Raw genomic sequence first — 16470 nt, 5'->3', positions numbered from 1 at the left:
CAGTTGAATGTTTACGTGCATTAATTCTCATACGATTCAGTTGACAATGCATTTTTAGATAAACCTTATATTTGTGCCAAATTGGGATCATATATTTATATTTGTAAAATATGTCTACGTTATATTTGTTTATGACTAAACTCGTTATTGATCTTGAGATATTGACGCTTAATTTTGCGGCGTTTTTTTTTTAAATTATTTTTGTGATATTTCACTAAAATCAAATAAAAATCAACACTTTCTAGCTGCTAGTTTGTTTTAAATTTTTACATGGTTAAAACGAACACGTGTTTCTTTGACCGCTATTGAGACCTTTAAAGTTCAATTTGTTTTTAATATTGTAAGATACAATTTAGTCACGACATCGTTTTTCTGCACCACGAAGACGAAATACAGCTTAATAAGTAAAAATGTCATTATTTTTACTTATTAAGCTTGATAAATTTTTTTCGCAAAACTTGCTTTGGATTTTAAAATGTTAGTAAGATTAACCTAAGCTTTCAAATGCTTAGAGACAAAAATGTAGAAAAAAAAATACGTAAGTTCTTATATTACGTCTCAAATATTATCAGAACCGTTCGAAAAACATTTTCAAAAATCGAACGAATTGTAAAAAAAAATACGACTAATATTTTTTTCTGTAAGCTTATAAAAAATAAATGCATATTTTTTTGTGTTAACATTGTTAACAGCCATCAATACGTCATCGTAACATCGAACATAATCTTTATGGAGGCGGCCTTACGCCGGACGATCTCTAATATTTATGACGGCTTCACTTGATTCCAAGTAAACACGCGAGTTACACGAATCGTTGAATTAACAGATTTAATATGTAAACCTCTATTTCCTATCGCAAATTAGAATTCTATTAGGAAATAAATCGCGAAAAAACAATTTGGAGATAATAAGTACTTACTTATATGTATTTGATATAAATATGATATATGATATATGGTATAAATTGTTTTTTCGATTTTTAAATAATATTCTGAATTATAAACGATAACTAAATATTTATTTTAATTGAAAAGTGCAAATAGATACCTTTTTTTCAATTAGTTTGATGTTCAAGATAGTTCCTACAACAGTCTATCTAGCTCTAGCAAGCATGTAAACGCGGCTCAACAGCAATAACCAGACGCGGCAACAATTACATTTGCACACAATGACGTGCAACGACAGAAAGAAAGCAATATAAGCATCATGCTTTTCTAAATTCGTATACAAAGCGACGTTCGAAATACGAAAACGTATCAGCCGATAGCGCTAGAGCGTATGCCAAAATGCCAGCGAGCGACACAAACAATTAGGAATGCGTTCTAATACAAATTCAAAATACCTATACGTAACACAATTTAAAATTGGAATACATTAAACGTAACATCAAATTCGGTTACTTTATTCATAATACATTTTCAAATTTGATTATAATATTATAAATAGATGGTGAGAATTTATTAGAGTTCGTTATTTATAAATTGGTTTAAATGTCACGGGAACAATGGAGTGCGGTGTCTATTTGAGATTGATGAGTAACGAATAATCCTCGTTGTTGTCGGAAGGCGGGAAATGTCTTGCGCAAGAGATCTCGTATGAGAACGTCAGATTACCGAGCCCGTATTATTTTCGGTAAACGATACGTATCTACGTCTGTTCCGAGTCGATGTACCGTTTAATAGTTTAAGCACACGATGTGTTACGGTATGAGTTATGATTAATCTTGACTGGCAAAGGCGATTTCAATCGGAGATCCGACATATTTTTTTACCCGCAGAATTCTAACTAAAAATCGTGATTGAAGTCCCAAAAGCCGAATTATAATCGCTCCCTCTTAATCGCCACTAAAATACGTCTTTAAATTCTAAAGTCGCATTCATCAAAAATAAGAAATAAATTAATACTCGTTTCGGAACGTGAACCGCAGCGCTTAGAACCGAACATAACAATAAAACAATACGGCGCTCGCAAAACCGAAACAAAACACAGAAAAATATGAATTCCGATCGGAACGGGCCCCGGGAAACAAAAGATGGCGGATTTTAATGAAATGAAATAAAATATAAATTCCTTTGAAGCGAGAATTCTTACATTTTTAATTTGCTGCCGCGGAACAGGAATGAAGCTAAAAACGGACAAATACCACATTCATAAACGAGCCGGGCGCTGATTGTGGACGGATCGATCTTAACTAAATCAATTAAACATTCATTTTTTCTTATTAAACTAATAAAATAAAACGCTAAATACCTCTATGGTTTGTATTTGTCAAACCTCATTTGAATACATTTATTTATTGATATTTGTAAACTACATTGTATCCCAGAAGGATAAGATGAATTAGAAGTTAAAATATTTAAAAAAAGAACGCCTAAAATGGTGAAATAGTTGATCATAAAATGAAACGTTAAACACGAAATATATTTAAATATAGAACGATTTATATTTACCGATAAAATGTAATTTCCCACAATCTATGTATTTATAAATATACAATTTATGATGTAGAAATAATCCAGATGCGTTATTGAGTAGCAGGCGTTACCAGACGGGCTTACTCATGTGTTTTTTTTATTTATTTTCTTAAACACTTATGAGTAAATTATGTCAGTCTGAAGACGATATCTAATAAAAACTTTATCGACAATCTGGATATTTTACGTTTAGGATGAGTTATTTTAATGAATACGATGGGTGGATTTTGTTTATTAATATAATACACATTATGCTTCAAAAGTTTTAAATTAGTATATGCTTACAAAATTATAAATGATGTTCTTTTGTAAATTGATAAAATTATTAAAATTGTGACAGAACATGCTTTTTTTAATTTGTATTTTAATTCCATTTTCAAATTCAATTAAATTCTTTTCCGGTCTCGATTCCGGTTACGATTAATGAAAAAAACATTCCAAAAAAAGGACTGTCATTTTGATTTTTGAATTTGTTTAAAAAACGAATTCAATAATTTAACATTGGCAATAAAATTTCATACAACAGGTAAAAATTATAAGAAAATAAAATATAAAAAAGGCAACAAATGTCGAAACTCAGTGATTCCTGGAATAAATCACAAAAAGCCGGCACAGTTTCAAAACATCAATTCGGGAAGCAATAACATCAATCACGTATCCGAATTGATATGAGATTTTTATATTCGTACGAGCCGTGCCTATTACTGCGCATGCGGCGACTTTGGATAAACTTATTGAGTCAAAATTAAAATACATCTTCATGTTACTACCATAGTACTGAATAAATTCAATATTACCACCGGTTCGGAATGTAGATTCTACCGAAAAGAACCGGCAAGAAACAGTATTTAGTCTTTTCCAGCATTTTATATAATAAATACACACTTTAGTTTGTTTTAAATACTAAGGATATACCGCGATTATGAAATTATATATTGGTAGGTCCGGTCCTTTGGATCCATTACGTTTTATTTTCTATAATTTGTTTACTGGTGGTAGGGCTTTGTACAAGCTCGTCTGGGTAGGTACCACCCACTCGTCAGATATTCTATCGCAAAACAGCAGTACCTGGTATTGTCGTGATCCGATTTGAAAGGTGAGTGAGTCAATGTAATTACAGGCACAAAAGACATAATATCTTAGTTCCCAAGGTTGGTGGCGAATTGGTGGGTAAGCGATGGTTAACATTTCTTACAATGCCAAAGTCTATGGACGTTGGTGACCACTTACCATCAGGTGGCCTTCGTATTCTATAAAAAAACCCTTAAACTGAATTTTTTTACTGTATTCTGCATTTTATCAGTAGAGTTAACTATCGTAAAATATCAGAAAGTGATAATCGACAATTATAACAATTCAAGAAAACACACTTCAAAATGGTCACCATAAGTCGGTTGTCACCATGTGAAGCAGATTTACTTTTAGTGGATTTCTGAAATGTTCGCATTTTATTGAGGAATTGTGTTAGGAAAATCTCACCTCAGACCAATATCGTCATATGTCAGACAGTGATAGGCGCCATTGACGGTAATAATTATAACATTTAATGGATATACGCATCAAAATTGCGTATCACTCTTATTTCATATATATGTCGGTTTTCGCTTATGCTACGAAGTGAGTTGAATGAATTAATTAGAGAAATATATACAATTAATGACAAGAGGCATGAAAAATTGACATTGATAAAAAAGTAACAAACAAGGATTTAAATAATACTATTTAGTATTATATATATCGATAACAAAAAAACTTCACAAAACTGGATTTTACTAGTTAGATGAGAATTATACGTTGATAAAGTTATTATATCATTTAAAAATATTAAACGTTATTTGCAAAATGAGAATAATAAAAAAATCACAATTTAAAATAACAATAAAAAAGACAATTAATAAAAAAATCAAAATATCCTATATCGTCACCTCAGCACACATTCGCGACACAATGGCGGGCGTGGCGGACTAGTGGGGGATAATTACCTCTCCCCCCAGATCCCTCCCCCGAGGCTTTCATTGAGCATTGTCTTCGAGATGTGACCTCTGACGCGGTGTTAAGTCTCGTCAGAATGAGAGCGGTCCACGCGCAGGCACAGCCTAGTATTAAATTATTCTCGAAGCTAATTCAAATTAAGTATTCAAAACGTGAGACTTAATTAGTCTCATTATTATACAAATCTAATTAAAACATATTAACACCTTTAGCACTTATATAAGACAAAATTAAAAAAAAAACATTTTATTTAAATGTTTGTCCCAATTTTTTAAATATTGTTTGATATTTTGTCATTCATAAAGAAATTCGTTATTTACAAATGTAAATTATAAACGATAATTATTTCATAAATACACTTTATAATAATTCGTGAAGTTATGATTCATTAAATTAATAATAACATTTGAATATCAAAATTTCCTAAGAACAAATCAATCAATTTGCATCAACCGAAACGGGCACGTCTAGACAATTTTTAACTATCGAATAAATTCTATTGTACTGTCATTTGTATGAAAGGTGAGAGAAATCGCGACGGGTGAATTCTGTACGCGTGTGGTTACGTAACCACGTAACCTGGCCATTGTGTATGCTGGCGCGTGCCAGTGTAACCTGGGGTGGCGGGTCGCATACCTTGGCGTGCCATGTTGATAGTGGTCAGTCTCTAGAAGATATATGTCTTAAGTTATCTATGTATTGTTCGCATTGTTTACTCTGTTTCTGGTTACGACTTACTCGCTAAACATATTACTTACTTTAATTTAATATATAATATTACTTAACAAGACGTTTTCTATATTAAGAACATCATAAAGAAAAAAAAAACGTTATACTCAAAAAATATGAAGCTCTAAATAACCTACCTCGATATAAAATATTGCCAGTTTGGAAGCGCACGTGTAACATTCAAACATTTCAAATTTCGAACGTCAGCGAAAGCTAAAAAAGCAAAACGTTCATATCTTAAACTCGTCGTTCTAAATTCAAAATATAAGTGAAGCAATTGAAAAACGAAACGAACTAACTTCGTATTACAAGCGCGTTCCAAATTTAAGAGTATTCAAATATCGAACGTCGAGACGGATTATGACGTGCGGGACCGGCTGGAGAACGAATTATGTTTTCCTGCAGACTTAATTTTTTTAATAACTAAGATAAACATTTAAACAAATGCGTTTGATGTGTAACAAAATTCGATAAAGATTATTTATAATATTCCATCCGAGCTCATAAAACCATACATCTTAACTAAAACATTCAATCAACTTTTAGATTTGAATAAAATATTACCCGAACGTATAAAATCATAATATCGGACGCAGCTAGTTTCGTTTCGGCGGAGATATGATCCCATTGATTGATGGGTGACCACGCTGCGGGATCAAACTACCAGTTACTGTTGACCCACGGTAAGTGTTAACATAGTGGTCTCGGAGGTCAGAGTAGAATGGTAAGCGCTTGATCTAAGAGTGTTGACCCCGAATATGTGGTTAGAACGTAGCATGTTTTAGACTTAATTAAAAATATATAAAGTATGTATTGCATGTCACGACCGCCCCCGTGTTTGTCGAAGTTTTAATATTCAATCAGTGAATTGATTGAAGATAAATATTGATAGAAATTTAATTTTGTGAACATCACACCGAGATGTACTAAATTCAATTTTCGTTGTTGCGATACGTTCATTGTGTATTTTCCATTCGTTACAAATAGACTTAAATTAAAACCAAATACCCGGATACTGACGAAGCTATTTATTTGTATCGGTTAAAATGTGCTTAAATTTACCTAGTAATCCTTCTGTGAGGAATTTAACTAAAAAGTTTACAAAGAAATAACGGCAAAAACAATTTGAATTCAAGCTATCTTTTGGTCACAATCAATTGTCGACGACGAATCTAATATGACTGAAAATATTAAAATATTATTTAAGTGTGAGTAAAAAAGTATTCGAACGGTATCCGGCTAATTTCCTGAACGCATCAAATGTATCGTTGACTCAGGGCTCTAGAGCAGGCCACAGTTTTCTAAACTCAGATCTAATTTCGAATGTTCTCGTTCTATTTTCAAAACAGAAATTTGAATATGAACCGTCTATTCGATGATGGAACGCTCCCCGTTTGTAATTCGAAAATGGAACGTCTTGTTCTTATTATGAATGCGTTAAGGATGCGCAAGAGCATGCCTCTGACGGTTTAGTAACTGATGCATTAATGCCTCGAATGATCTCTCGTCTTTTTTTTCTCGACGCCCGGAGATTGGTCATTACACATCTGAATATGTGGACTCAACAAAAAGAGTGATCACGTTTTGATAAAAACTTCCAAGTCTTGTGATGTAAGAGTGGCAAACGTGCTCTTTATGTTGTTAGAATTTGAAGTTTCCGGACCGAATTGAAAGTCTAAACCAGAGGCGCCCGATTGTACTATGCTTAATTGATTTTATTCAAATAACGTTTTGTTATTTGTATTTGGAATATATCTCAATATTAGAAACAGAAAATTTTTATATTCGATTCAATTTAAAAGTAGAACGCCAATTAAGGATTGATCTTTAAAAGTTGAATTCCCAAACACGAAAAATCGATTTGCATCAAATGAAATATTTTGTACAATCTAAATTATTTTATAGCTCGTTACCGACTAACAGATATAATAAAGTTCGATTGAAGTATTTTTTTACGTTATTGTATTAATTGCTGGATTAAATAATAATTACAAACAATCAAAATTTAACTTATGATACTTAGATTTAACTTATTAGACTTAAAATAAGTTAAATTAACGTGTTATATAAAAAAAGACGAATACATATACATCATACATAAACTAGGGAAAAATTTAAGGGAGCTCCACACACTTGAATATAAAAAAGTTAGAACATAATATAAACACACGTTCATATAAGCTATTCCTAAGTCATTATTGTGTAGATAACCTTTAAATTGAATACATACGCGGACCTCAGTTTAATATAGACATGAGAAACCATCAATAAAAATTCGAGTAGCGATGTCATTATTAATTTTGTGTTATTTTCTTTATTTCACAAGCATACGTCAGTTTGTAATTAAACTCCATATTCCTTAAACAGTGGAATTAACCCCAATTGAGGGATCGCTCTATTTAAATTACTCGTAACGTACAGCTTTGTGGAAGTTTCGACACGTCACTCGTAATCTATTCTTTTGCCTATGCATGATCAACTTTTTAAGAACAATATAAATTATTTTAAAATTTGAAACAGGAATTCGTTAAAATTTATTATTTAACATAGGATTAAATAAAATTTCAAATGTGTCTATCGGCTGTTTATATTATTTGTATACGATCGAGGTCGAAGCGTAAGTAGTATAAAATGGAACTCGTTCCACGTTTGAACTTAAATTGAAAATAGCGTTTGCATTTTATTTGTAACGGCCTTGGTTCGCAATTAAATTGTTTGAATACATTTTTAAAGGTTATAAAAATAAAAGTAATTAAGTATGTTATTTAAATACTGTTTTACAAGTTTCGCCGATTCAGGAAATCGAGAAAAAATCTATCAATGAATTTATAATTATCGTACACTTGTGAATCGAATTTTAAGAAAGATTTAATATAACGTTTCCGGTCGTCGCAAATTATCTTTATAGTATTTTTTTAATGTAACATAAATATGTATTTCCGTTTAATTTGACCTCAAATTATGTTATCTTAAACCGTTATAATCTCATATTTGAACCAACAATGCAGCCATCTTTAAAACAATGAGCGTTATTGTCTGTTCTTAATTCCATTTTTGAAAAAATAATCCATTTCGCATTTCATACCAAGAGCTTCATTGATTGTGTATTTGTGTTCAAAATTGTATCTTATTACTTAAAAGTATGGCACATTTTTAAGAAACGTAATATCAAGCAGCTGGATTTTTAATATATTAATTGTTTAAGCTGAAATGTATCTTATCTATAGGTGGAAAGGGCGAAAATTGCTTACTAATTGGTTAATGACAATTGCATGTGTGGGGCGAAGGAGACGGATATATAATGAGAAAGAGAAGATCAAAAATGCACGATTCCGCAATGTGTCCGTTTATTATGATAATTATGAGACGACAAAATCGTATTAATATAAAATGTTACCGCTTTCGATGTGAACATCATTTATCCTGTAAAATACAGAATCTTACGCTTATAACATAATTAACCATAATGTAAGTGACAATGCAATTTGGTCGGATTTTAATTTAGCCTTTGATTAATTAATTACCTAGTTAATTAAGTTAATTGTACATAAATATTTTGGTCATAAATTAAGTTGAAAAACGTACAAAGTTATCCGTTCAATTTGTTAAGACATTCAAGATAAAATATAAAAGATAAATAATGACTTAATTAGCGCTTAAAGTGTATTAACTGTAAAACGACATCTAATTGATTTTTTCTACAGTAAAAACTCAAAGGACATTTTATTATACTACATATGGCGTGTCGGCGAAGCGCATCGTTGTTTCTAGCTTAAAATAGGAGCTATAACGAGACAAAATTACCATCAAATGTCAAAAATAATAGTTTCCATACCGGTAATGGAGACATCAGTTGAATAAATTGCCAATCTGCAATTGTAAGTAACAATTAATAACCTGTATATGGTTCGGACCGGGATGTGACGGGCGGACAGATGTCTGATTGTGGGATAGTGGTGCTTTTAAGATGGCTTCGCTAGTAATGGTTAGATATGTGTAATAAATGTCGTTGATATGTCCCTATTAATTTTACAAATGTGAAAATATCGTCTGTGTACTTAAACGCCTCGACCTCTTTACCTTATGTTTCATGACATAATAGAAAATTAAATTCAAATAAAATTCTAATAAGAATTCATCTGTATCAGTCAATACTCTGTGGTCGAGAGAACGGAAATATTAGAAAATTGGAATTCCACGGGCGATAAAGTTAAGCGACTTCGAAAAACGATTGGCAGTTTTGAAAAATCGAAAAGTCTTTTATCGATAACCGTTTAAGTGTATTCGAATGAGTCACGTGACGTGATTCAATACCATTGTTCTGTTACAATACCGAGTACACGGGTCCGAGTAAATTAGGAAATGTGTTTTTTATTGGAAATCCATTCGGAATTACAATTGAAAGATATATATTATGATACACGTACGTTTCCAGTTAGCACCGTGAGAATATTTGAATATTATCAATGTCCCTTGAGCGGCAAGTACGAAATGTTTATGGACATCAACGCGGCTCTATAACAAAGAGCCAAGGAACACAATAAAATTAAACACAATTGTTTATGGTCATAACTTTTTAAAATATATGAACATTATATTCGGAATATTTACAAGTTACTGCTTCGTACGTTTCCCGGTTCGCATTGTTTTATGATTGTATATTATATTTTGTATTTATATAGCGATCACGTTCGACTCACATTGATTGTTTGGTGAGGGTTGTGACGTCACCTCCGTTCGCCTGATAAGGCGGGCTTCCGGTCGAAATCCTGATGGGTGAATGGATGACCGAATGAACGGCTTGCGACCTTATCCGATGAAAGGACGATTTTTTTTCCACTGATAAGGCTGGGCGTGTCGATTTCGTGCAACATCCTTGCATAACTTACGTTTGCGTTGCAATTTTCGTTATTTATTTCGCTTAACATATACTGATGTTTGCAGAATAACAAAATAGATAACGCAACATATTAACAATAAAAAATAGCTTATAATAGCATCAGTCGTAACCAGTTTTTGCAATATTATTAAAATCAAAGTGTGTATTATTAAAATTCACAAAAACAGACGATAGTCAAGTAAATATTCATAATAAAAACCACCAATATGATTACAAATTAAATATGAATTATAAGAAACGGGGTTTTCCTTAATCTTGAGAAACATAAAAAAATTGCTTGTTTTATAAATAGCGCTTACAAAGTTACGAAGAAGTTACCAAAAATGTCATGTCACTTTACGTCATTTCAAAAAATTTAAATAAAAATTATTCAAACTTTATTATCATAATATATAGAAAACATAACATTTTGTTTTATTTAATTAAAATTATAAAAAATCATTTATTATTTATAATATTAACAAACATTTATTTTTGAAATATTATTAATGTATATTATAAAACATTTCACATCGCCTAAATATCAAACGTATATTGTCAATCAACTAATATTAATAATTCAATTATAGAATTTAAATTTAGAATTACGATTTGACGCAAATGAACAAAAAAGAAACATTAAATAACTTGACATTTAAATAAATGAAATGTTACAATTAGTAAAAGAACGAAAAGGTGTATGTAGTTAACAAAGTTTGTGATAAAATTATAAGCTAATATATACATCTCTTATTAATATTAATAATTAAATTACAGAATATAAATACTGTTCAAATATAATTGAATAAATTAAAAAGTCTACTGCTGTTATTGTACACATGTGTAGTTTACACAAATCTAAATAAATTATGTACAAAAGACATTCTTTAATTTTAATTACATGTAGGCATGTGGTGGTTTCTTTTAATCACTTAGAATATACTATTTCTAGAATATTCTTTTTATTTCGAAAGATAAATATAATTGATTCATAACTGTTTGTAAATATTCACGAACTTCTCGATATTGATAAACACTATCTTTTGACGGATACGTGCCATTGGATTTATTTAAGGGCAGACCTCATGAGACGTAAGTACTCAAATAGCTTACGGAACTTGGGGACTAACTTTTTTGAGATACAGATAATAAATTGTATTAATCCTTGTATATGTGTTCGTTTGTTACGCTTTCACCTGTGAACTATTCAACCGATCATCATGAAATTTTGCATACATATTATAATTATTGCATATAGAAGAGGAAATAGTGTACCTAACACCTCTCTCCTACTATTATTTAGGGCTTACTTAGGGCGAACTAAGATCACTATAAGTCTTAAGTCTAGTTTATTTATTATTATTATATAATAATTTAATACTTTAGAGGTATCCTTCATATACCCTACTCAAACATAGCCTGTCTTGCTGTCAAATATTACAGATTCTAATCTAAGCCTTTCAGATTTTACCATAGACAATTTATTACTTTTTACCGAATTGAAATATTCGTAATACAAATAAAAAAAATATTTTATTTACGTCTAAATTTCCAACACAGATAAATTTTGACTTATTAGAATAAACTTTAATGTATTACTGTTATTGTTTAAAACGTAAATTATATTACCAGTAACAGCCTCCCTTTTTGAGGAGAAGGTATTGGAGCTATTCCACCACGCTGCTCCAATGCGGTTTGGTGGAATACACATGCGGCTGAACTTCAGTGAAATTAGACACATGCAGGTTTCCTCACGATGTTTTCCTTCACCGTCAAACACAAGATGAATTATAATCACAGATTAAGCACATGAAAATTTACTGGTGCTTAAATTATATTACAAAATATAAAATAACAATATGTTTTCTATAAATACCAAATAATCTCAGCTCAAATATTTGAAAGTATTACACGGCCAATGTAACATTATATTGAAATGTTAAAATTATATTTGATTATTCAAACGGTTAAGTTTCAAACACAGTTCACGATTAATTGAAATATTTCTTATTTATATTAACATTAGTATTGTAACGTGTTTTAAATTTCATATCCAAATATGTGGCATTTTGTAAAAATTTAAATTAAACAAATGTAAATTTAGACTAAAATAAACAAAATTGATTTCGTTCGTTCGAATCGCTTAAGGATTATTCATTATTATATCAATAAAATTAATCCTACAACATAATTTCAAATCTGTTAAAATGATAATTAAATATTACATATTATAATTTATATTATACACTTATTAACAATAAATGTAAATAACACACAATCTCTTAGTACTAAGTTGACGAAACTAAGTTTTGCTTCATTATATGATATTAACTAAGTATTTAAATCAAATACGTTTATTATTCAAGTACATAGAATATGTACAATAGAAACAAAACGAAATTCTCATTATATAAAGTATTATATATAAACGTAAATAGTATACATACCATCTTATTTAAGTCATATATTAATATAAAATGATCCTAAATATATTTTTCCTAGTATAGAGCCAGACCTAGCCAGTAAGTATGATTTTAATTACAATAGTTTTCATGCCTCATGAATATTACGTTAAAGTAACAAAATTTCAAATTAATCGAAACGTCTATAAGCAAATAAGTAACATACAAACATACATGTAATATAATAGGACAGACATTTTCATTTGCAGTTTCGATAGTAATATTCGCAACAGCTTAAAAATGAATCATGAAACGGTTAAAGTCTTACTGAGCGAATAATTAGTTCCTACTAAAAACTCCTAAAAAGAACTTACTTATCAATTATAGACAAAATAATCTATTTCAATTCGTCTTCGAAGTTCACGCAATATAAAGGCGCCGCATTTGAAGATGAAACCGCAAGAAACGATTATGTGATAAAGTATTGTAATAAAAATATTCTTTAAATTAATGTATGGAAATCCATGCATTTATGTAAATACATGAAACGTATGCAACAAATTCGTCGTTCGTCATTCTTAATTAATTATTATCTGTGTAAAGTGTAAACAGGAGACGAATTACATTTACAAATTTAATTATAATTCTGAATAATAAAATATTAAATGTAACCGCAAAACAAATTTATTTATTTATTAAATGATAAAATTTATTGTGTTATTTAATTTTTGAATTATCAATTTTTATTTTATTTGTAAATAAAAATATGGTTAATTCGCCCGCGTATTTTGTTTTCAAACGTTAGTTTTGGTGTTAATAATAGTTTTTCAACAATGGATATGATTAAAATATTCAAATTACACAAATATAATTTAACTTCTGAATCTCATTATTGTGTTTCTTACATTCTTTTAATCATTTAGTGAGTTTATTGTTAGGCTATTGAGAAAACGAAATGACTATTTGAATAAGAAATTTTAGGCTGTTAGAATTATTACGATATAATCTCAGTTTAAATATTTGAAAGTAAATCTTAAGTACACAGATAATGTAACATTATATTGAAATTAAGTTAAAACTACATTTGATTATCCGAACCGTTAAGTTTCAAACGCAGTTCACGATTAATTATAATCTTTCTTCTTTATAAAAACATTAGGAATATAACGTGTTGGAAGTTTCATATTTTTATTTTATTTTAATATTATTAATATATATTTTTTTGTAAAGACTTACTTAAGTGACATCGTTCGTACGTGCTGAAAAGGTTTTAAGCGTCCTTATTATAATGTTAGACATATATATTTTTTTATTTACTTACACAGATATAAAGATTAATTTTTACAGATTACGCATTTTTCAGATTTAATTAGATATTGTTCTTTGAATGTATTATTAATTAAATAGTAAATGCAAGTATCACGAAGAATATAAGTAATATCTTAACCAAACGCTAAATACTTTCTACCCCGCGGTGCTAATTACAGATTTTTTTTATAATTACTCAGCTCCTAAATGGAAACGTGATGATTGACCGTTCATTAGAAAGGTACTTATAAGATATCCAGTGTAAATCGCGCTATCATTATTAAAAAATAATTTACATTATTGTTTGATGATTACTTGTTATGTTTCATTAATTATACAATAATTGGTGATTTTATTTCGTCAACTAGGTGTGTTACATTTTAACATATTGTAGAAAATATAAGTTTATATTATTTGAAGTTAAAATAGCATATTATATTAACATATTTATAATTATAATGTGTTATATATGATTAATTAATTAATTCAATTGTAGAGAGGTGATGTACATTTGGATAATTCTAAGTTAAAACTATTTTTATAATAAAATAAGTATTATTATAACACGCTTAATTAAATATGCTTTTAGTCCAGTATGTAAAAAAAAATGTATTATTTAATATATATTTTAAGAACATACACATTGGATATAAATTATAAATATATGTATTTTGTGTTTGTTTGTTGTTTATAACTTATATGATATGCCGTTTTAATAACAAAAGATATATATAGGATTGAACCCGGTACCGCGTGATCTTTCTTCTCTATACGACCTATGACCTAAACCTATATATATATAGATACATGTCTGCTTGTAAGATATATTTGTAGTAACAAAAAAAATAACGGATTATTTTGTTCGAAGACAAAATTTATTAATATATAATAATTACAATACTGTTTTAAGGAAGGGACTTAAATTATTATTGTATACAACATATTAAGTTAGTTTTAAGTAAATTTGATTAACTTTTCAACTATTATCGAGATATTTTTTGTATAAATATTGATATATTGATTTAGTTTATCGTATTAATAATAATAAGTTAATATTTTCATGTACTTAAATATTTTTAAAACTAATTTTTTTTTTTCATTATTTTCTCTTAAATTTTATTGCTACTACATATGTAACAAAAATTAATTCAAGTAAAGCTAAAGTAAATAAAAATAAGGATATCCTTACCTTAATCTAAGACATCCAAACTTGAAAGCAATTGAAAACTAAATAAAAGTCACACACAATGTCACAATGAATCCAAGTTGATCACACACAGCAATACACACACAGTTTGTAACAAAAAAGTTTGTACTAAGCGTAGATAACTTGGCTGTAAGAAATAATAAAAGTTAGAAGCCCGCGCTCGAGGAGCGCGCGAAAAATTCGAAAAAAGATCACGAAGTAAAATTCGGAACTCGTAAAGGATACAGTCGCGCGCGCCTTACACACGCGACTGAAAAAATTGCCACAACCGCGTAAGACTTGGAAACTAAATCAAAATACTCGATAGGAGAGGGACGAGTCAGCGGAGGCCCCACCCTTCCCCCACCACAGCACGATACGCAAAAACATTCATAAAAACCACGCACGATTCCTCCGCGAAATTATCAATAATGTTTATAACTATACAAAAATGTAAACGACTACGTTCCCGCGGATTAAATTAAACAATTGCCGTATTATAACTTTGACAATGTCGAAATATTTAAAACAATACCCGTTTTAAATTGTACGAATCATAATATAAACACCGATTGTGCTAATCAAAATATACGATTCGTCGGAACGCATTCCGTGACGCCTACATTTATAAGTTTCATCGGATTACTATCTATGACGAATACTTTGACAGATGTCAAACTTTTCCCGCGCTCCTGGAAATTCGAAATATGAATTTTTTATGTACGTTTTGCGTCGGAGCGACCGCGCTGTGCAGCCGCTCGGCCACGAATACTTCAATACTCAGCGGGTGCAAGAACGCGCGAGTTCATTTTTTTTTCTGCCAAAAAACGTAAAGGGTCTTGTGTTGTTCGGTGTAGGGTTAACTGTGAGGTCGGACGAGATGTTTTTATGAGTGAAATTGGAGCGTAATGCAACGACGCGACCTTCGACCGATTGGTTTACGATCTGATTGATCGCTTATGTAGCTCTACATTTAATAATTAGCGATGATTCTTTCAATGGCGAATGACTTATAATCAATATTGTGTACATTGAACATATATGTTAGTCGTTTTATATTTTAAGGTGCTAATTATTTTGTTTTTATTTGTCACATGAATATAATGAGTAATTAAATAACCGAAAGCCTCGTTACGTACCCTCCATACGAGTAGTAGAGTTGGCTATATTGATACTGTACCCTGTTGTATTCTAAGCTGCAATAGTTAAGTAGACTTACCAGTAACCGAAATGTTGGGCAGCCGAAAGTTATGACTAGTGTAGGTAAGTAATTATGCATATACACATTCCTGCTCTAAGTTACCGCCCACAATCCAATCCAACAACATCCAAAATCCAACAACTTTTTTTGTTAAAAACTATCTATGCTCTCTCGCGACTCCTATCGCCAGTCAATATTAATTCATTGTAAGTATCCTCTATATAATATATTAGGTATTCAAACATAGTTTAGTGTTAATTCGTAAGAACTCAATTACTCACCCGTGAAATGTTGACAAC

The 16470-nt window shown here is 30.1% G+C and overlaps 1 protein-coding gene across 8 annotated transcripts in view; it reads right to left on the bottom strand.

Annotated features, from left to right (window-relative positions):
- LOC126777819 (zinc finger protein castor homolog 1-like) overlaps positions 1-15730 on the bottom strand; it is a 92891-nt gene extending 77161 nt beyond the window's left edge. For 7 of the 8 annotated variants that reach the window (XM_050500992.1, XM_050500997.1, XM_050500996.1 and 4 more), the window contains exon 1: positions 14974-15227. The gene's annotated coding sequence lies outside the window, so the exon portion shown is untranslated. Of the gene's footprint in view, positions 1-14973; positions 15228-15694 lie in introns of those variants that run through there. The other variant, XM_050500993.1, reaches the window with a different exon arrangement.
- Between the last annotated feature and the right edge of the window lie 740 nt (positions 15731-16470).

Source organism: Nymphalis io, chromosome 24 (genome assembly GCF_905147045.1).
Source record: "Nymphalis io chromosome 24, ilAglIoxx1.1, whole genome shotgun sequence".
Taxonomy (NCBI): Eukaryota; Metazoa; Arthropoda; class Insecta; order Lepidoptera; family Nymphalidae; genus Nymphalis; species Nymphalis io.
The sequence above is the reverse complement of the archived record's forward strand: the minus strand, read 5'-3'. Positions and strand labels throughout refer to the sequence as shown.